At 49.1% G+C, this 21,167-nt stretch overlaps 1 long non-coding RNA gene across 1 annotated transcript in view; it reads right to left on the minus strand.

The window, feature by feature from the left end:
- LOC149997378 (uncharacterized) overlaps positions 1–19,857 on the minus strand; it is a 229,057-nt gene extending 209,200 nt beyond the window's left edge. The window contains exon 1 of the long non-coding RNA XR_016507261.1: positions 19,734–19,857. This is a non-coding gene — a long non-coding RNA (uncharacterized LOC149997378). The remainder of the gene's footprint in view (positions 1–19,733) is intronic.
- Positions 19,858–21,167: the final 1,310 nt, after the last annotated feature.

A 21,167-nucleotide genomic window follows, 5' to 3' on the forward strand; every position in this document is an offset into this window, starting at 1 on the left:
AGGTGGGCTCAGTGCAAGCCTGGGAAACTTTGGGAAGTTGAGTAATTAGTTTGGAAAAGCCCCTGGTCCTTCCCAAGCCCGAGATAACTAGCTTGACAAAGAAGCTCTCTCCCTCTCATTCTCTCCCCAGTAACAAGGGGCTCGCCCAGTTCATTCACACATTCTCTCTCCATAGTAGCCACGTGGGACTAGCAGCCACCTACGGCCCACCAGCTGTGGGCCTCCAAATGGGAAAACAAGCTAAGCTAGATGGGTGGTGATGAGAGCTGGACATAACTAACCTCTCATGGGGGCTGAACCAATGGCACGGAATCTTTGGACCTTAGCCTTTGCCTTGGGCTTCATGGAGGCCAGAGTGGACTTTTCCCACAACGGGACAGATGGAAATGAGACCAGGAACCCAGGGGCAGCCTTCTGTTTCCACCCCGATGGCTCTTCCCCCTGAACCTCATCCTCCACACGCTGCTGCATGAAAGGGCCCTTAAAGCTTGCCTGGCCCCACGACAGTGAGCACTGAGCACAGCACGGACAAACGCCTTCCTCTGGAGCTCCCTTCCAACTTACTTTCATTCCGAGGCATCTCCGGATTGGGACCAGCCTGGGAACTGCAGCTGTTCTTCCCATTCCACCCCAAGCTGCAGGGCCCGGCAGGAGCCCCACGCAGTCAGAGTTACAAAGACGACACAGACCCTGGGTGCAGGACAAGGCTCCTTCCTTCATCCTCTGCCTGAGTATGCCTCCCCGGGTCAGACCCCACCTCAATCCACCTCGGCCACAGGGTGGCTGTGTGATTTTGAGTAACTTACGTCATCTCTCTGAGCCTCAGTTAACACATTTATAAGATGTGGGTGGCTGTAAGACTGAAATAACAAACTGCATGTGAAGTAATTAACACACAGCCTAAAATATTCAACAATATCAGATACCATTTCTATTAACATTATTCTAGGTCTCCTCTTAGACATTCTGTCAAGTGACCAGACTCTAGCCATAATAACCTGGCCATAATAAGCACTTAAAAAAACGTTTAAATTGAATTATAAGATACACATCAAAAAGTGCACATTAGTGTAGAACGCAGTGAGCTGGCTGTATCACCAGTGCTCAGATCAAGAAGCAGCAGCATCAGTACACTAGAGGCCCCTCATGCCCCTTCTAAGTGTAAATACTACCCTGACTTCTGTCACTGCAGACCACATTGCCTGTTCTTGAACTTTATATAAGTGTAATCATGCAGTATGTAGTGAAAGCACCTTGTGGTTTAAGAAGCTCTTCCATAGATGTATTCTGATTTGTTCTGCCCCAAGCCCTATGAGATTACATTTTGTATTGTCCCCATTTTATTGCTAAGCAGGCAGAGACTTCAGATATGATCATTGACTTGTCTAAGGCTGCACAGTAAGGAGAAAGGCAAGGACTCTTAAACCCAGGCTGGCCCCGTCCCTTTTCTGTCTCCTTTGCACAACACCAGGGGACTCCCCACATCTCACACCAGGCTCTTCTCTCATCCCATTCTGCCATGAAGCCCCCTCCTCCAGGAAGCTTCCTTGGATTGCTCAGAGGGTAGCCATCAACCTGTCCTGCTTTTCCCCATTTCAGCCTAGATACTGGGTCTTAACATGCAGCTAACCTGAGCCTGTACCTGATAGGTACTGGCTTACTGCCTTCTGTGGGTTTGCGCAATGTGTCCTCCCATCTCTTCTCCACAAGCCTCTGGAGTCACAACCCCCTGTAGCCCATTCCAACCCCTGCCTAGTACAGATGGGGCTGGCTAGAGGCTGGGGAAGGTGGGGGAACCTCTGAATCAGGCCCTAGCCAGGAGGGAGCAGTGGAGCAGGGTACTTGTTCTCCTGGTTTGATAAGAGGCTCCTCTTCCTATGAGTCAGCCTAATAGGACACATGAAACAAGAATGAACCAGGGCCGGGGATCCCTTTATATATCCTGATTCTGCATATCATGTGTCCGTGGGCAAGTTACTGGCCTCTCTAAGTACCAGTTTTCTGATTTATAAAAGATGATTGGACTAAATCTGACTTGACAAACTCATTGTGCCCTGTGCCCATCTGTATCCCAGGTAGCCCTTGCTTGGCCCTAGACCTGTCTCAACTCAGCTGCAGGCACCACTGCCAATCAGCAGAAACGGGCACAGGAGGAACCCAGTTGACACCACAGATCACTCCAGCAGGTTGCTGGAGTCACTGCATCCATGCACAGCTCCTGATCATGCCCCAAGAACCAGGGGTGAAAAGTCATAGAGGGGCTCATCCCTGGGATCCTGGGTCCACCTTCACAGTTCTCACACAAAGGCAGCCTTCTCTTAGGCCCTCTGTTCCTACAGCCTCCATGCCACACCCTGCTTAATGCTTTCCCATATAACTAACTCTACATGGGAGTAAATAATTTTCTGGTTTTACAGTCCCCAGCTCACACGAGGCGTCTAGAGGAATACCGCTGGGGCCCAGGCCTCACCCATACACACCTCTGCTCTCACCAGACATCCCTGTCCAGTCCACCTCGAATGCACCCTCAGCTACATCAGAGGAGTAGGTGAAGTGCTTCAGGCCAAGGTCCAAGCAGATCAACGGCGAGTTAACCTTTGCACTAGTTCAGCTCTATTATGGGTCACGCTAATCCCACAACCCACCAGGAAACGTGTTGTGAGATCCACACAAACTGACATTCTAATACCACATATCTTTGAGTTGAGGCAGCCCGTCCAACATTTCCATAGCCAAGGCTCATTGCCAGCCTAAGGCTCCAGGACCCAGGCCTCTGCAGACAGGGGATCGCAAATGAAGCGATTTGTTCAACAAATATTTACTGAGTACCTTCTCTATTCCAGTACCATCCTGGTTTTTGGACTGCAACTCAGAAACAGACACAGTCGCTGTGCCACTGGAGCTCCTGCCTTGTCGGAGAGGCAGACAATGACCTCTGCTTACGTCTCTGAAGCATCCAGGCGTGGGCTGGCTTGCCTCACCTTGCCTCACTCCCATCCACCCTCATTCTCCCTTAGAGGAGCTACTTAAATTCCTTCTGTGCTGAGTGCTGCAGCCTGGAGCAGAGATACCAACTGGCTCCTTAGAGAGGCATTGGCCAATGTGGAGAAGCCGTACATACCAGGAGAGGGCAATTCTATGGTTCAGTTGTGTGATCTTGTGCAAATTACTCAGGCTCTCAGAGCATCTGTTCTCTGGATCAAATCAAACTAATAACCACTGCAGTGTAGAGCTGCTGTGAGGATTTGGGATGACATGAGGATGGACACTTGAGAAACAACGAGAGCAACAGCTTTACTGACCCAGGAATATAGGACAATGATTGGCTCCACCCCAGCTACTGAAGCCCAAGGTCAAGCTATGAGTGTCCCCCTCTGCTAACTGCCCTCCCCAAAGAACAGCTGAGGGGAAGAGAGATAGTCCAAACAGCAGCCTGCTGGGTCAGACTCATACTGATGGAAATGCACTTTCTCAGTTGACTTTCCACTACTCTCATGTAGTCTAACTGGTGGTATACTTCCAATTTGCACTGGTACCTGGCAGATCTCCTGTTTCAGCCTATTTACTTTGGACTCTGGCAGGACTCTTAACAGGAGAGTGAAATGGTGCTATTTTACCTCATATAAACTGATGAGATTTCTCCACTTATTTGCTCACTCTATATGCTTAGATTTGAGTCATCTGAACTTTGTGGTCCTCTGACGGGGTGTCTACAACATCACCTAGCCCTGTAGAGCTCAAAAAAGCAAGCCGGGCCCCATCTTCAGCACCCTGGCACCAGGACCCAAGGTCCAATCCAGCATCTGACAGATTCAGAAGACAGCTGCATGCACATTTTATAATGGCCCAGTCCTGGGGTGAGCTCACCCTGTGCCACACGATGGCTGCACCTGGCAAACAATAGGTACTCAAGAAATGTGTACTATATCCTTTGTAATTTTGTGGTATGAGATGTTACTTCTCTTTAATTTCTGATTTTATTTATTTGGGTGCTCCTTTCTTTTTTTATTTTCAATTACAGTTGGCATTTAATATTATTTTGTATGAGTTTCAGTTGTATAGCATGGTGCTTAGATAATCATACACTTTACAAAGTGGCCCCCCTGATATTTCAAGTACCCAACTGGCACCTTACCTAGTTATTACAATATTATTGACTATATTCTCTACACTGTATGCCTTCAATCTATGTTTGATTTCACCATCAAAATGCAGATCAATTGATGAAGAGTCCATCTTAGAGAGTATTTGAAAAAGGGAATCTAGATAAGAATGGTTTATAATTAGCATGTCCCTTGACTAACCTGGGGTCTTAGCAGAATTCGTTCTCTTACATTTTCCTTTTTTGCTGTTGTTATTTCAACGTTGTTCCAAATTTTCCCCATTGCTCTCCACTGCTCCACCTATCCCCCTGCTCCCACAGTCAATCCCTACTCTGTTGTCCACGTCCGTGGGTCATTTATACATGTTCCTTGACTAGACCCTTTCCCTTCTTTCCCTCCTTATGCCCCTCCTCCTTTCCCGCTGGTCACTTTCAGTCTGTTTCTTGTTTCCATGCCTCTGGTTTACTTCGTTTGTTTTTTTCGTTTGGTTCCTCTTATAGGTGATATCATATGGTATTTGTCTTTCATTGCCTGGCTTATTTCACTAAGCATAGTACTCTCTAACTCCACCTATGCTGTCGTGAAACGTAGGGGTTCCTTCTTTCTTCCTGCTGCATAATATTCCATTGTGTAAATATAGCACAGTTTCTTTATCCACTCATTTACTGATGGGCACCTAAGCTGTTCCCAGAACTTGGCTATTGTAAATAACGCTGCTATGAACACAGGGGGTGCATGGGTTCCCTTTTCTTAATGAGTCTAGTTAAAGGTTTGTCAATCTTTCCATCTTTTCAAAGAACCAGCTCTTGGTTTTGTTAATCTTTTGTAATTTTTTTTTTTTTTTTTTTTTTTGTCTCCATGTCATTTATTTCTGCTCCAATCTTTATTTCCTTCCTTCTACTTACTAGGGGCTTTGCTGTTCTTTTTCTGGTTCTTTTAGGTGTAAGGTTAAATTGTTGTGGGTTTTTTTTTTTTTTTGAGATATTTCTTGCTTCTTGAGGTAGGCCTGTATTGCTATTAATTTTCCTGTATTGCGATGAATTTCCCTCTTAACTCTGTTTTCACTGTGTCCTGTAGATTTTGGTTTGTTGTGTGTTCATTTTCATGTCTCAAGGTAACTTTAATTTCTTTCTTGATCTTATTGACCCATTCATTGTTCAGTGATGTTATTTAGCTTCCATGTGATTGTGTGTGTGTGTGTTCTTCTTGTAATTTATTTCTAGTTTCATACCACTGTGGTCAGAGAAGATGCTTCATATGACTTCAATCTTCTTAAATTTATTAAGACTTGTTTTGTGTCCTAACATATGATATATTCTAGAAAAATATTTCATGTGCACCTGAAGAGAATGTATATTCTGCTGTTTTGGAGTGAAATACTCTGTAAATACCAATTAAATCCATTTGACCCAGTGTGTCATTTAAGGCTGCTGTTTCCTTGTTGATTTCTGCCTGAAAATCTATGTACTGATGTCAATGAGATGTTAAAATTCTCCACTATGACAGTATTACTGTGAACCTCTCCCTTTATGTTCATCAAGATTTGCTTCATATATTTAGGTGCTCCTACACTGGGTACATAAATGTTTACAATGGTTATATCCTCTTCTTGGATTAATCGCTTTAGTATTATGTAACATCCTTCTTTGTCTCTCATTACGACCTTTGTTTTGAAGTCTACTTTATCTAAGGATTGCTACCTCAACTTTTTTAAAATTTTCATTTACAATGGAGTATCTTTTTCTATCTCTTCACTTTTAGTCTGTGTGTGTTATTTGTTCGACGGTGGGTCTAGCATATACATGGATTTTCATTTTCTTATTCATGCAGCTAACCCTGTCTTTTGATTGGCACATTTAATTCATCTACCATTAAAGTGATCATTGACAGGTACATATTTATTGCCATTTTATTATTTATTCTTTGTTCTTTATACCTGCATGCCTCTCTTGCTCTATTTTTTGCTTTTTGCTTCTTAAAGAAGAGTCTAACTTTTTTTGTAGTACTGGTTTGGTGGGGTATTTTTTGCTTTTGTTTTTTTTGTTTGTTTTTTGTCCATGAAGCTCTTTATTTCACCTTCAATTTTAAATGACAGCTTTGCTGGGTAGAGTATTGTTGCTTGTAAGCTCTTTCTTTGCATTACTTTGAATATTTCATGCCAGTCCCTTCTGGCCTGAAATGTTTCTGTTGAGAAATCAGCTGACAGCCTTATGGTAGCTCCCCTGTAGGTAACTGTCTTTCTCTTGCTGCTCTTAAAATTCTTTGTCTTTAATACTTGGCAATTTAATTATAATGTGTCTTGGTGAGGGCCTTTTTGGGTTCATCTTGGGTTCTCTGTGCTTCCTGGACTTATGTGTCTTTTTCTTTCTCCAAGTTAGGAAAGTTTTCAATAATTATTTCCTCAAATAGTTTCCCAACCCCTCGCTCTCTCCCTTTTCGTTTTGGTCCCCCTTGTGATGCAGATATTTTTATGTCTGATATTGTCCTAGAGGTCCCTTAGACTTTCCTAATTTTTTAAAATTCTTTTTTCTTTTTGTTGCTCTGGTTGGGTGTTTTCTGTTATGTTGTCCTCTTAGTTGCTGATTCAGTCCTCTGCTTCATCCAACCTGCTGTTGATTCCTTCTAGTGTATACTTCATTTCAGATATTGTATTCTTCATTTCTCACTGATTCTTTTTTTATGGTTTCTATGTCCTTTATAATGCTTACTATTTCTTTAAGTTCTCACTGAGATCATCCATTCTTCTGGTAAGGTCCTCTGAGCCTCCTTATAACCACTGTTTTGAACTCTGTATCTGGTAGTCTGGTAGCTTCCATTTTATTTAATTCCATTTCTTGGGATCTCTCTTGTTCTTTCATTTGAGGCATGTTTCTTTGTATCCCTCAGTGGCACAAATCGCCTGAGCTAGGTGCTCCAGGAATGTCTCTTATGTGTGTTATGTGTGCCCTCCTATTGTAGTTGAGTCCTGAATGCTCTTAGCCTATCATGAGTGTGATTAACACTCAGGCTGGCTGACTATAAGGACAGACCTTGATCACAGTGTATGAGCTGCTATGCAGGGGCTGTTCCCAGAGGTGGAATTGTTCTCAGCAGGGTCTGTTGCCTGCTGAGATCCCCCAACTTTGGGTGTGCTGCTTGTGTGGCTAGTTGGGTCAAGTTCTGGTATGGTGTGTATCCCACGACTGGTTGTGTTGATTCTGGGTCCACCTGGGCTGATTTCCTGCTCAAGTTGTTGTCAGGCGCTGCCTTGGGCTACCTCTCTGGAGCTACCACACAGTTCCTGTTTGTGGCTGCCTCTGCTGGGCCTGCATGTGCATGGGAGAAGCCAAGCTGTGTACAAGGGTTGGCTGCCTCCAACTCTGAGGTAGGGGAAGGTTAGTAAAAGGTCCAAAGCACCCTGAGGTCCACCTGCACTTGTCAGCTACTCCACCACCCCAAGGTTGCCTTATCTTCCTCTAGAGCCTTCCAAAGAAAGACTGTAGAATGGGCCCCGGCTGGCTGAAACCCACAGACCCTTCCCCAAGGCATGAGCTTGAAAGGGCAGGGCAACCAGGGTTGGGAAGATAGGGTTAGTAGGTCTCCTGTTTGGGAATGGTGCAGTCAGGCACTCAATGGGGGCAAAGTGGCCCCTACTCCAGAGCCATACCATTCAGTCTCTGCCAGGGTCTCCAGCCCTAGCTGCCCCAGGAAGAATGCACCATAGTTTCAGGTTGGGTACAGTCAACTGGTTCCTCTACAGAAACAAGATCAGCAGACTAGAGCCCCAAGGAGTAGAAAGGACAGGTTAAATGAGTCTCCCTTTGGGGGAAGCTGCTAGATGAGCTTACAAAGGGAGTAAGAATGCCCTCTCCACACCAGAACTGCACAACTCAGCACCCATTTGAGTCCCAGAAAAGAGCCTCCCAGGCAGATGTGCTCCAAAGGTCCCAGCTCTGAGCAGTATTCCAATCTTCCCGGGAGGCCACCAGGAGTCAGGAGAACAGGCTAGGTGCCAGGAAAGGTGGGCGCTGGTTATGCACACAATTGGGAAAGACTGTTCTCCATTCCAAAGCTACACAGCTCAATGCCTAAGTATCCATCAAGAGCTTCTCCAGAAAAAGAGCACCCCAAAAGTCATGATGGGTGCAGCCAGCAGACCTTTCTGCAGGACTCAAGTTTGGCAGTGGTGTTGCCATAGTTGGAGGTCAGGTTAGTGTACTCCCCAGGTGGGTGCTGTAAGAATAGGAGTGCTCCACCCTGAGAAGATGGCATCTGAGGGCAGTGTAGGATAGGGACTCAGCACAGGGATCTCAGTGGCTGAGCTTACAGATCTCTCCTCAAGGTCATGCCACCCAGATCTTCTCTTTACGACTACCATAGCCTTGAGTCACCTTCCCTCTACCAGAGCCCTGGGCGGGCGTCTGAGAGCAAGTTCCTGTGGAATGTAGCAGAGCATGCAGGTCTTTAGCAGACTCGCTTCTTTTCCTGGCAGTCAGTATCCCTGCTGATTTTCACAGTCTGGTGCTACACGGGCTTCTCTTCCTGGCTTTGGCACTCTGGGTTGGATATCTGAGCATGAGGCTGAGACCCCATGCTCCTCAGGAGGGATTTTTGCAGCTGAAATATCCCTCTAGATTCTCAACCACTGCACATGGGTGTGGGGGCCAGCCCTTACCACATTTCCATCCTTTTTACCAGTCTCTATGCAGATTCTTCTTGGTTACAATACTTTAGCTCAGCTAGCCTTCAGTTGGTTATTTAGGTTGAGTGCTCTATAATTTAGCTATATATCTGGTTTGGCGCCAGGAGGAGGTGAGTATAGCTCCCACTTACTTTGCACCCATCTTGGATCCGCAGGGAACTACGTGCTATAAATGGATGTATGAAACTCTCAACACAGCCCTGGGGCCAAGGATCAGGCAACTATATGCCCACAAGGCAAGTCCTAGCCTTGGACATTTCTCTGAGTCTCCCAGGTCCTCATCTTCCAGGTTAGGGGGTTTCATTTGGGGAAAAGTGTCTTGAAGGAGACTGAGTCCTAGTTTTCCTTCTTGTTCATATGGTATCTTCACATCCCAAAGGCTGAAATGTGAAAAAACTTAAAGTGCCTTATGGGGTTCCAAGGAAGGGTACAAAGCAAGGACCCAGGAGAAGTATATTTAGCTTGATGTAGGTAAAGTCTTCTGGCATTTTTAAAAGAAAATTCTTAGCATTTCCTGAATACCTTCTATATGCCAGGCAGTATACTGAGTACTCTCACATGCTCCTTGTCTTACAGCTGTCTGGAGTGGGGTGGCCTGCCTTATGAGTGGCCAAGAGCATGGTCCAGACTATGAAATTTATATCACTTACTAGTAAGTCACCTTGGGCAAGCTATGCAACTTCTCTGGGCCTCAGTTTACTTATTTGGAAAATGAGACAATTGGCCCTCCTTAGATAAAAAAGCATCTAGAGGACTTCCGGCCAGGATGGAGGCCTAGACTGATACACTCCGTCTCCCTCCACAACTAAGAAGGAGTATATCTACTGCAAAACCAGAAATAACCATAAGTTCCAGAAAATAAAGCAACATGGAAGTCCAACGTATGAAGTTATAAAGAAGTGGTGCTCGTCCGGACGGGTAGGAGGGGCAAAGCCAGAGCGGAGAGATCAAGCTGTGCTGGCGGCGGCAGGACAGCAGTAAGCACAGACACCCATATTTAAGGGGAGGCGAGAAGCGCCCGAGGACCACCCCTGGGGCAGACTGAACCCATCAACTCGCAATTCCAACGCTGGGGAAGGCAGACCCCCATTGCCTCAGACTGTGAGGCCCAGAGGGCATGGGGATGGAGGAGGAGGCTCCCAGTCTCAGTGGAGAGCAACAGCAGGAATCCATCTTGGACCCCCGCCCCCACACAAAGCACCACAGTGTGGTGAGAAGGGTCGCTTGGTTTTGACGAGTGCACGGGGCTCCACCCCCTATAGCACAGGACTTGTGACAGCCCTGCCCAGGATACAAAAACTGCCAGGATGGCAGGGTTAATGATAGAGATCTCAATTACACAGCTGACCAGAAAGCAAATACATGAATTAACGGACGAACAGACAGATAACCTTTCTGAGGCTCAGTTCAGAGCTATAGTTACAAGACAGCTTATGGAAATAACAGCAGGACTTAATCAAGACAGGGAAGGAATGAAGGCAGTCCTGTTGAAATGAACAAAAACACATATGAAACAAGTGGTGAGGAAAGGAAAACCAGGGATCAAACCAACAAATCGGAACATAGGGAAGGAACAAACAGTCAACCAGTGCAGAAAGAGGAAACAAAAAGTAAGGAAAATGAGAAGCTCAGAAACCTCTGGGACAGCTATAAGCAGACCAACATCTGAATTATAGGGTTGCCAGAAGGTGAAGAAGAAGAACTAGAAATGGAAAAATTATGTGAAAAAATAATGAAGCAGAACTTCCCTAACTTGGGGAAGGATATAGACTTACAGATGCAGGAAGCACAGAGAGTTCCAGAAAAAATGGACCCAGGGAGAACCACACCAAGACACATTATAATCAAAATGTCAAAAATTAAAGATAGAGAGAGAATCTTAAAAGCAGCAAGAGAGAAGAAAAGAATCATGTACAAAGGGGTCCCAATTAGACTATCAGCTGATTTCTCAAAGGAGACTCTGCAGACAAGAAGGGACTGGCAAGAAATATTCAAAGTAATGAAAAGCAAAAACCTACAGCCACGATTACTCTATCCAGTGAAGCTGTCATTCAGGATAGAAGGGCAGAGAAAGTGCTTCCAGGACAAAGTAAAACTGAAGGAGTTCATCAGATCCAAACCACTGTTATATGAAATGTTAGAGGGACTTGTTTAGAAGAAGGAGGATCAAAACTATGAACATTAAAATGAAAACTGCATCACAACAACCAACAACAGAAGCTAGGGAATCGAAACAAAGGCAAACTAAGTAGGCAATGAGAGTGGAAAAAGAATTATAGGTATGGGGAACATATTGGGGGAAGGTCAAAGGGGAGGGGGAAGGGGGAAAGGGAGGGAAATGGTACAGGAATGAAGAAGCATAGCAAGAGGGAGTGGAGTAGACAGGAAGATGTTGAGAAAACTATATGCACAACCAATGGGCATGGACTACAAGGGGGGGACAACTGGAGGGAGGGGGGTCACTGGGTGGAGGGAAGCAGAGAGAAAAGAAATTGGAACAACTATAACAGCATAATCAATAAAACATTTTTTTAAAAAACAGCATCTAGAACATAGTAAGTGCTCAATAATGTTAGCCTTCAGAAGATGGGAGAAGGAGCAGAGGAGGATGAGGAGGAGGAGGACGAGGCCGCAGAGGCGGGATAACTTGCCAGTGGAGATTCTGTCTGTAGATGAGAGGAGAGCAGCAGGTGAGATGTTGAATAAATGATCTCAAGTTCCTTCCAGGAATAAGAGTCTATGATTCATTTACCACCCCCCACCCACGGTTTCAGTTTTCCTTGCAATTAAATAGGCATTACCATTCCTGGACAGAGAAGGAAAACTCTGACTCCAAAAAACCTCCGCTGCCTTGCGGCATACCTCTTCAGGGGAAAGGCTAGGGGAGTAAACCCCGACAGAAAATCCGGAGCCGGAGTCCCTAAGGCGGTTTGACGTTGTAGTCAACACCGGCAACTCCTGCGGCGCACCTGAAGCCAAGCTGTATTGACTCCGTCTTTCCCTTGGACCCTTCAGCTGCGAGGAGAGGGGGGGTCTGCTGCATGGGCAACAGCAGACCCTCCATGTCGCCCTGCCCAGGCTCTGTAGCTTCAGCTTCACTGGAGAGGACACTCCAGCGACATCGCAAGATGTCGATTCGGCACGGGAGGAGACAGATGCCGTGTCACTCCCGAGTCGGACTGCACAGCCATTCTCGGCGGTGCAGATAGACTCTTAAGAAGCTACACCATCGTCTCTCGAGACGGACGGCTGCCGACGACGACGACCATTCCTGGACAAATAATGCTTTAATCTCTGTAATATTCTCAACCTTGGGAAGAGCAGGTATACACAAGAATCACTGTCTCCACCATTTGTGCAGGCTGTTAATGGCCTCCAGAGGGTGCTGGGTGTATGGACAGAGCTCTGGGAAGGAGTAGGAGAATTGGATTCTGATCTAAACTCCTAGTCAAATAGCTCCATTGTTTTCAGCTAGTTACTAAAATCCTGAGTCTGGAATGATAATTCTTACCTGCCCTACCTGACAAGTTCGTGAGATTCTCAGGTGAGGAACAAAAACCACCAAGAACATCATTAAGTCTTTGAATATGTGATACCCACCAGGAGGTGGCACTGGCAGGTCCAGCATAAGGGCAGGTTGTACTGATGGAGGCTGCGGATGAAAGAGGGCTGGTGCTCACTTCTTCCCAGAAAAGGACACCTTAAAGGTCTTACAGCTCTCCCTAAACCCACTTGAGTCTTCTCTACTTTTCAAAAAGACTCTGCTGCCTCCAGAAAGAGAGGTGCCCAAACTCCCATCCAGTCACCAACTTTGCTGGGGACATTCTTCTGTCATGACTTTATGAAGTGAGCAGGCCAGGGGACACTGTAAAGCTCAACAATAACCACAACTGTAAAAGCAAATCTCCATCAGATTCCTTCCAGAGATGCTGTGTCATATTGCTGAGAACCCAAACTTCAGTTAGACCACCCCCCCTGATAACCTGGGCAGCCATGCCAGCCAGCTAGGCTCCAGGGCCCTCGAGGGAATGTGATTAGACTGATCCTGGTTCATCCGGCAGGGTGGGACTGCTGTAACCTCACGTGAGCTCCATTAATGCTCACATTTTTTTGGCTCATGGCAGGGGGCGTGTTTCATCAATGCTTTATTTCACTGTCTTTTCACCCTGGATGGCCTCCATGTTGGAAAAGGTTTGCAAAGATTCAGGGACCACTGCAGCAGCCTGTTAGGGGTGGTCTTTAATCAATTCTCAATATTGCCAGTGACCTCTCACGTAGAGGTCAAAGAAATCAGGCCAAGAAAAGGAAAGCACCAGAGTGTATCACCACTGTGCCCTCCATGCCTGGCCTCCTTGGCTATGATATGAGGAACTGAAGTAGTAAGATAACCAGAGGGGAAATCAAGGAAATCAGGAGAGGATCAGTGCCTATTTCACATGCATATGTATGTGTGCACACATGTGCACGCACCCACACATGCACACCAAAATTTCTACCAACAGTATTTTAAAACAGACCACATGGGTACAAAGTCCAACTCTGCTTTTTACTAGCTATGAAACTTTGGGGTAATTATTATCTCTGAATTCCAGCTTCCAAATCTGTAAAATGGGTATGAGAGTACCTTAATGTTATTGAGGACGACCACCTAAGATAAAGTACCTGCTGAGATTTACGAAGGTAGGTATAATGTTCAATAAGCTCCTTGACTCAAAGCCATGCCCACTGGAAGAGCTGAGGTTTGAATCCCGAGCAATCTGATGCAGGAGTAGCCAACTACGGCACTACACAGCCTCTGGGGGAGGAAGGGGCACCCCACTCAGGCCACTCAGACAGGCAGAATGAAGCAAATAGCTGCCCCCAAAAAGTGACAACAGCACTTTACTCCCTGAATCCAATCTCCCTACTGGGAGGCTTTGCTGAGCTAGAAAGCCAAAACCACCCCAGCTGCCCCAGCACCCTATCCTCCACCCTCCACAACTTCTTAAATTTTCTGTTTTATTAAGTGTGCCTTGTAGCCAGCCTCTCATACACCTTAACCTCCTTTGGGCTATTGATTCCTCATTGTATCACATCCTTCTCTTTAAATCTGGCTCTTAAACTCCAATTCCAAACATGTGTTTACTCCACAGCCACTGTGCTAGGCCACCACTATAACTGCCCTGCCTTCACTGAACGGGGATTCTTTAAGATACTGTTTGTTATGTGCCCATGTTGAGAGGAAACTGAGGCAGCTACAAATAGCCTAGATTTCCTGTTTCCTGGCCAGCTCTTTTCCACTGGTCCACAACACATCCCTCCCCACCCAAAGAAGCACCCAAGACAATCCGTATACCTCAGCTTCCACGTCAGCCTCTCTGTGACCAAAGTACCCCGCAGAGCTCCAAAGAGCAATAACCACCACCATCTGGTTTTCTTTACTTCCTCTGAGCAAATTCTCCCTGAGAAAGCCTGAGAAGAAGAAAGGGCCATGAGGGCTGACATCCAGGTGAGGGCGGGGGTTCACAGGGTTCAGAGACCTGATCAAGGCCCCCACAGTGCACAGCAGACCAGCCTCACACTCAGGATGGAGTGACAAAACGAGACCAACCGATCAGCTTCCGGACCCATTCCCCAAGCCCCACCCCAGCAGCCCCGAGGAACAGTTCAACACAGACGCTGGCACCTAGTGGGTAGTCATAAAAGACAGAAGAGAGTCATAACATTCAAAAAAAGTGCAGTCTTACAGAAGCACTGTGGGACACCCCAGTCCTGGAAGCTAAAGGCCCAAATAGCCTTCCTCTCCTCTCCTCACATCCTTGTTCTGTGATTTTATCTCAATAGCATACATTTGTTAAACATGAGTTGAGGCCACTTAAATAAGACAAATATTTATTTAACACCTGCATTGTGCAAGGTGCTTGGGATATGACTGATCATAAGCAAAGCAGATGTGGGGTCCTGGCCCTCCTGGAGATAAGCTCCTTTCAAGGTCCCCTGGAAGTAACAGACACATATGAGTAATTTCAAGAGCAGTAAGAGCTGGGCACAGGGGTGTCAGTGCAATGGGGGGAGAGCAGAGAGGGCTCACAGTGGTTGTAGAAGTAAAATTCAGTCATCAGAAACGCTTAAAACCAGCCCCCTTTGCAGCACCCAGCCGGAGGTGCGCGCCCTCACACAAGACTGCTCAGCTGCTGGCCAGGAACTCTGCTGGCCACCACGCCCCCTCTCTCCAAAGGCGCCAGTAGCCTCCCACACAGCATGTCTGGCAACAAACATACTATCAGCATTCCCTCAGACATGCGCCTCGCTCTGGCTTCCATAGTTCTGAAACTGGCGTCACAGTCTCTCTAGTCTCCAGGGTTAGAAATCTCCAGGTTCTCTCTGACACTTCCTGCTTCCTCGTCTGCTACTCCCAATCTGTCAGTGTGTTCTGCTCTTCTTTGGAAACGTTACTCAATACAGCCCCTTCTGCCTTCACCCTCAACCCAGGCCCTCACCCCCTCTCTTGGCACTGTACGCCTCTGCCCAAGGATCCTCAACATCTCCCCAAACTGAATGTGTGAACCTGAACCTCTTCTCTTTGACCTTCAAGGTCCTCCTGAATTGAGTTAGTTCTACTGCCCACCAGAAGACAAGGCCCTTTCTCCCCTTGCCTCACCCAATCCTCAGAATACCCCCTGCCCCCACTCTGCCTGGCAGCACCTCCTCACCCATGAAGTCTTTCCTCCTGCCACTGAGTTCCAACCCCAGCTTTGCTGGTGACTTGTGCACATCCACACACGCCTCTTGTTCCAGTTCTGTGATGTGTCCTTCTGTGCCCTCCACAGAAGGAAAAGCCCTGTCCCACAAAGTTCCTTTTAACTCAGCAATCCCTGCTGGGCTGTATGTAAATGACACATTTACATTTAATGGATTCTGTAGTTTAATAAAACCCGTGAGGAATCTTTTAATAAAGAGCCTCTCCCTCCCTTTTGTGGGCTCAAGGATAGGGGAAGAAACAGGGGTTCTGGAGTGCTTCCTGGCCTGTGAGGTAGCACGGAGGGTCACACTTCAGGGCCCTGTATGGACCCTCTTTCCTCATTTGTGAAAGAAAGAGATGCTCACATCTACCTCATCAGGAAGCAGGGATGATTAAGTGAAACGAGCTGAGTGCTCAGACAACGCAATGTTAGAGCTCCTTCTTTCTTCCCATAACTTGCCTTTGCTGGCACTGTGGTATAAGATGGTTTTCTTTTTCACACTGGGTTTGCAGGCAAGGCACACTCTGTCTTACGTTACCAAACGTTATGGTCATTCACAATTCTTCCTACATCCCCGCTACGAGTAGGGCCCGGTTTATGGCCTGTGGAAGGGCAGCATTTGCGCGGTTAGGAGCCCGGAATGTGAAAAGGCGCCGGGCAAAGGCTTTGCCCTTCAAGGGGTTTGCCATCTGGGTGAGGAGACAAACAAGAGCAGACACTTACCAATAGCAGGCAGGAGCAGGGGGTTCAAACAGAGCCACAGAGGGGCAGTGTGGGAGGGGCCGGCCCAGGCATGCTAAGCAGGCGCCTGCTGGGCGGCCCTGCACCTTGACAAATCACACTCCAGTCCACTCACATTCTTGCTGAAACAACCCTTTCAGCAGGTGAGATTATCCTCATCTCACAAGTGAGGCTAAGCAATCTGTTCCAAGTCATTCGGGGAGTGACACGGGGATGGAAACCTAGGTTTTCCCACTTAGCAACAATTCCTTGCTGGGACCTAAGGATGGGCAGGGGTGGGCGTGGGGGTGTTCCCAGGAGGAGGAAAGAAAAATCTAGGAGATGGTATAAAGTGGTGGTGTGAAGGTGGTCTGATCCAGAGGCACAAAGCTGCGGCCAGCCTGTGAATGGCCTTAACCACCAAGCTGCTACATGCTGATTCTATCCAGGACCTCAGGGGGTCACTGAGGGCCGAAGAAATTGGGTCACATGTCACAAGCACCTTCCTTTGTAAGAAGGCAGATATGGCTTCAGGCTGCCCAGGGAAGAGAGTGTATTACCATATAACCTAGGGGGAGACCGGGAAAGCCCCAAGTAAGGACAGTGGCGGTGGGAAAGGAAAGGTCAGATATGGTACCAGAAGTTCTCAAAAGAGCTGAGAGGGCTGATAAGAATAGGAAAGTGGAATGGGGGAGGCAAGCTACGAAGGTGCCCAGGGGTCCAAGGGGCCAGGCCTCATGCCTTGAAGAACCTGGAACTCTTTTCTGCAGGAGCAAGTCATGAGAAACAGCTGGCCTGGGGTTGAGGTGGCAGGAGATCCTGGGTGCTGGGGCAGCCAGTCTAAGGGCTAAGAGAATGCAGAATCAAGAATTACCTAGACCTCACACCCTGGGAGGTCAACCCTTCAGCCCCATAGGGAGAAGAACATGGAAGAAAGTGTTGAGCTAACATTAGAAAGCATGAAAAGGAACTGAAAAGCATAGGATGGGGAGAGGAAAGGCTGAACAGCTTTAAAAGCAATAAGTAGCACCAAAAAGAGCACTGGACTGAGAATCCAGAGACTCAGATAAGGCTGCAGAGACACAAGTCAGTTTCTTAGGAATCGGTAACACCTCCTTCCTGGGTGGTAGTACAGATCAAATACCGATAAGGCCCTAGTAGAAATCAAATAGAGTAATCTTTCTAAAAAGCATTTGGAAAACTAGAACTCAATACACACACAAAGGATTAGTACTATGCAGAAATAATAGATGCTTTCTTTCCACACATGTTCACCACCACTGTCCACGCTACCAGCCACCCAACAGGGGCTTCCTCCACTTCTTCCTTACTACTCCCCTTGTCTTCCTAGCAGCTCCCCCCACACCCAGAACAGGTCATTCTGTCTTCTTCCTTACTTTCATTGTTGTGGGTAGCTGAAGCCTGCTCTCCAAGAGCCCCTGCCTCCCAGAAGCTAGGGTCTCCACTTTTTTACCACTGCATAAAAGCTCCCTCACCATCCTCATGGAAAAGCAAACTGGAAAGTAGACCAAAAAGTTGGCCCAGTCTCTGGAAAGCACTTTCAGTGCTGGGGAAAATATCAGCCAATGATCAAGATGCCTTTGGAGGAGAGAATGGGGAACACAGAAGATAACCATAATCTCCTCTCAACCCTCTTCCACTAACCACTGCCTCTTCCCCACCAGATACTCCCCAGAGCTCTGGGGCCAGCTTTGCCTCTGGTCTCAGGTGGCAGGTCCAGAGGAAAACTAGGGGAAGAGCTGGTGAGGCAGGCGACCAAGCCTGAACTGCAGCTCCCCACAGAAGGCTCACTCCACAAGAAATGAACAAAATATGGAAAATTAAACAAACCCAGACACTGATTAACTCTCAGAAGGGTCACAACCTTGATGAACACATCCAGCCAGTGAAGAAAATAATAAACCTGATTAATAATGAGACATGAGCTGCAGTTGCAGCAAACACAAGCCAGTGGAGTTCCAGGGGTTTCCTTCCAGGTGGAGTGGGACACAGCTGACCTCACCAGGCCTCTTGCCTCCATCACAGGAACACACACTCAGGAAGCACAGTGGAACCAGATTTCTCTCTCAGATGACCACTGCCAACCCAGCCAGCCTCTCTCCCACACAGAGGCAGCTGCTTGCAGCTGCCCGTGAAAGTGTCACAGTCACCCTGGTGACTCACAGGGAGATTAAGTGAAAGTAGTTATTTCTCTTTGTTCCTGACAAAGTGATCTTGGCCAGTCCTGAGATGCCCACCACTTGGCAAAGGGTTAGTCCAGAGTTCTTCCTCTTTCCAGACAACCCAGGCCTTTGGGAGACATCCCCAGAAGAGCCACTGGATGGAGGCAGGAAGATGGCACCACGTGGCATCACCAGACAACAGCATCAGGAGGAAGACAGCAACACAGAGATGCCAAGAGCTGTGCAGCCAAAGGTCCAGTGGAGAAGTTGGGCGCACTGCCCCACCACTGCCAGGCAGGGACCTCCCTGCGCCACCTGCCCCACCCCAAAGGCCCAGGGCCGACTCTCGGGGGCGGGCGGGGGCTACCATTCCTCCCCTCTCACTTTCTTCAGCTCCAGGGAGCCAGGGGAAAAGACACAGGTGCTTTCAGGGCCTGAAAATCCCTGTGCCGGGTAGAGCCAGCTGTCCCTCCGCCATGCCAGGTCCTCACAGAAGAGAACGTCCATCAGCGCCCCTGCCCCTCTCCTCCCCAGCCTCCTCGCCTACCACTTCCCCAGGTGAAGGCTCTGGAGTTTCTTCCTCGCTTCCCACTCAAATTAACTAGGGTGGCATGGTGGGAGCTCCATTAGTCCGGGAAAAGAGAGTCATTTCTCATAAATGCCCTGGGTCCACCAAAGCAGACAGTGCGCAGGGTGGTGATGGCGGGGTGCGGGGGTAGCCAGAGTCCGGCACAGCGGCAATGGGCCGTCGAGGCCGATGTCAGTGAGAAGGGGGGCAGGGGGCTTCCTGGGATCCAGGGCTGAGCTGGATAGGAGGCTGTAACCGGAACCGGGGGACCAGAGAGCGGAGAAGCAGAGGGCGACGGAAGAGTGGGGGGCGGGGGGAGCGGTGAGCAGCGCCCGTGGGAGAAGGGGCCGGCATCCCTGCAGAGGGCAGAAGCAGGCTGGGAGTTGCACAGCGGGGCGGGCAGGGGACGGAACGGCGGGAGGCTCTCGAGCCAGGGAAAGGATGCGGACGGCGGCGATGGTGGTGGGGACTGGGGAAACTATGGGGGCCGAGCCTTGGAGATGAGCCCAGGCGGGAGACGCGGGGATCGGGGTGCAGGGACAGGCTGGCCGAAGGCGGGAGAGCGAAGGGAAGGCACAACAGCGGGGCGGGGCGTCCGGGGCGGGGTGCAGGGCAGTGGCCCCGGAGGGCAAGGAGAGGCAACGACTTCAAAGTAGGGGAGATGCGGGAGGGAGCGCGTGCAGGAAGCCCAACACGGAGAGGGCGCAAGGGCACCCCGCGGCGCGGCAAGGGGCCCGCGACCGGCCCTGCCCTTACCTGGGAGGCTCCGCACTCCGGGCTGGGCTGCCGACTGCCCAGTCGGCGGCCGGGTGCTGTTTGCTGTTCCTTCTTCAGCAGCAGCCGCGGCGGCTCCGGCCCAATCCGCCAGCAGCCGGAGGTACGGTCCGCGTCCGGCCGCGAGAGCCGGGAGCGCGCAGCGCCGCCCCGCGGGAAGAGCGGGAACTGCAGCGGCCCGCGCATGCTGGCCGGTGGGGGCGGGGTGGTCCCTTCCGTGCCGGCCTCGGGTCGGCTCAAGAGGAGGCGGGCAGCGGCGGGTCCCAGAGGTCAGGGGCAAACTTGCTGCCGTCCAGGGGGACTGACCGGAGCGGCGGGCGCCGTGCTGGGGACGCAGTGCAGGCAGGGGCGCGAGGGCCGCACGCTGCCGAGCCGCCGCGGGACAAGGTTCAAGCGCCGCGGTGCGCAGGCCTCAGAAGGACCCAGTGCAGCCTGCACCTGGCACCGCCCTGCGCAGAGGGGCAAGCAGCCCCCCACCCAGGTCCGGAGGAGTTATAGCCCAGCCGGCTTCTGTGGGTAAAGGGCGCCTCCTCGTGGGCTTTTGGGGAACAGCGCAAAGGCCCAGCGTACCCTGTTAAGACTGGTGAAGATGGAGACCCAGGTTTCCTGGTGAGAGACAAGACCAAATTGTTTCAGGAGGCTGAAGAAAACACCTTGCATTTAGTAGTTCCAAAGCACTGTTTTATAACTACGATCATCTTGGGAGGAGCTGTAATCCTGTTAAGGATGAGGATCCTAAGTCCAGGAGAGGTGAAGGGACCAGCCCAGGAGCCCAGGCCTCCCGGTGAACAAGGCGGTGAGTGTCAGGACCAGGAGGGCACCCACACTCTCTGACACGTCGTCGGCACTCCTTTTGTGGCTCCACAGCTGCCCTCAGGAGGAAGCGGGTGGGGGGGCGTGGTATGTGGGATCCTGAGGAAGGAGGCCCAAGGACATCTGACCTCTTTTCCCACCCACACGGTCTCTGTCTTAGACCAGGGACCTGGTGAGCAAGCCCTTCCATCTTTGAGGGCTGACAGCCCATACCCAGCGCCAGCACCCCCACCACCTAACCAGAGGCTCTGTGAAGGGTTTGGTCCCAGACGTACCCAGTTGGGTCTTGAATAGGAACTCTTCATCCGCACTGCATTCCCTGGCCAGCCAGCCACCCTGCTCTTCCCACACTGCACTGTGATCCAGGCTGCAGAGGGGAATGTAGGTGACAAGATTTGTCTTCCATCCCCCACCTCCACACACAGGACCTGATGAATGTTCCTTAGGGAAAACATAATTTAGTACCTACTGTGTGCCAAGACTACATCACTTACACAAGTGTGGTTTCCAATAACCTTGACATTAACTTTGTAAGGTAAATAGTAAGGGGGCACAACTCCATTTACAGATGAGGGAACCTGATCAAGTTTCAGATCACCTGCA

The sequence above is a fragment of the Furipterus horrens genome, unplaced genomic scaffold (assembly GCF_987537825.1).
Source record: "Furipterus horrens unplaced genomic scaffold, mFurHor1.1.pri manual_scaffold_11, whole genome shotgun sequence".
Lineage (NCBI taxonomy): Eukaryota > Metazoa > Chordata > Mammalia > Chiroptera > Furipteridae > Furipterus > Furipterus horrens.